The sequence below is a fragment of the Dipodomys spectabilis genome, unplaced genomic scaffold (assembly GCF_019054845.1).
Source record: "Dipodomys spectabilis isolate Male_0828 unplaced genomic scaffold, ASM1905484v1 ptg000269l, whole genome shotgun sequence".
NCBI classification, from domain to species: Eukaryota; Metazoa; Chordata; class Mammalia; order Rodentia; family Heteromyidae; genus Dipodomys; species Dipodomys spectabilis.
The window spans coordinates 1,463,153-1,464,597 of record NW_024870946.1 but is presented as its reverse complement, the minus strand read 5'-3'; the positions used below and the strand labels follow the sequence as shown (position 1 = coordinate 1,464,597).

Sequence of the window (1,445 nt, the reverse complement as noted above, 5' to 3'; positions counted from 1 at the left end):
ATCATGATGCAGATACCAATCCCCAAACTAAAGGCCTCTTTACCCCCTTGAATATTGTTGCTGGGGATAGAAATAGCAAAGATATGCTGTATCTCCTTCTGTTGAACCATGATATCAAACCGGGTCTGAAAAACAACTTGGAAGAAACCTCATCTAATATTGCCAAAAGGATAAGTATGTATCACTACCTCTTTGAAGTTGTGGAAGGCTGTACAAATTGTTCTCCTACGTAGTAATGGTTTGGTTAAATTTCTTAAATTTCAAAAGTGCCAGTCCATCCTTTGTGGCCCTACAAAATATTTTCATAATACAAAACAACAGCAATATCTTAATTTAAAAATTTATGGATTCCATGGTATTCTTCCACGTGAATTGCCTGACTTTGATGTCAAAATGTATTCAAGAGTTGTTTGTATGCATCTATAATGATTTCTGCAGAGTTTGTGATTTTTTTAATTTTATCTTATCTGTTGAATAGTATAGAAATTAAAGATATTCCTGGTGCTTGTCTGAAAAAACTATCTATGATTGTATAAAGTCCATAATCTATTTCATTGTCTTCTAGATATAATACTTTGAAGTCTACATTGTTTTATAATATATAGGTTCATTAATAAATGTGTCCTTTAAGATTACATTCCATGTAGAAAAGGTTTAAGATTCCTTTTTACCTAGGTCCTTATATTATTTTATTTCTTTGGGATAAAAAGATAATGTTATCTAATTTCAAGTATTGTAAATGTTATGCTATGTAAGGACCTTTTGAAGGTGAAGATTTAATACACTGATGTCAAACTAACCTTTAATTCTATGAATTACAGGTTTTGTTACACTTGTATTTTTGTAATCTACTTTTTAATAACTGTTTTTCATTTCTTGCATTTGAAGAATGAAAAATATGGAATACTTCACAAATTTTCATACCATCATTGTGCAAGTGCCATGTTAATCTCTGTATTGTTGTCATTTGTGTAGACCTGCTGCTGAAGCATGGAGTATCCTCTTAATTTAAGTAGTTAACGATGCAATCTTTATACAGGCATATATCCTTGGTTGCCTATTTCTAACAAGGAACCCTTATTGTTACTAAAAATGCTATTGATCTTATTTCTCTAAATTTCTGTGTATTGTTTGGTCGATTGCTCACATTTGAAATTTTTTGTCAATGATTATTTTGTCGTTTTCATTTTAAATTTGATCATATTTTGAAGCCTTTATAGCTAAGTCCAAAGGTAATGGCTTTTCAAGTACTTATCTATCAACTGAGTTAGCTTTGTGGAGCTAATGAATTCAAAGTAAGCCTTGCTTAAGAGCTTCTTCTAAACTTCTGCAGCTTAAAATTTCCTAAATGTGGTCTCAGTGGTACAAATGTCTTTCTAACCCTTTACCCTTCTTCCATGTAGGAACAGACTAACCAGAATATCTTACCCTGACAGCATAGATTG

At 31.5% G+C, this 1,445-nt stretch overlaps 1 pseudogene; it reads right to left on the bottom strand.

The window, feature by feature from the left end:
• Positions 1-892: 892 nt before the first annotated feature.
• LOC122125983 lies at positions 893-992 on the bottom strand (annotated as a pseudogene).
• Positions 993-1,445: the final 453 nt, after the last annotated feature.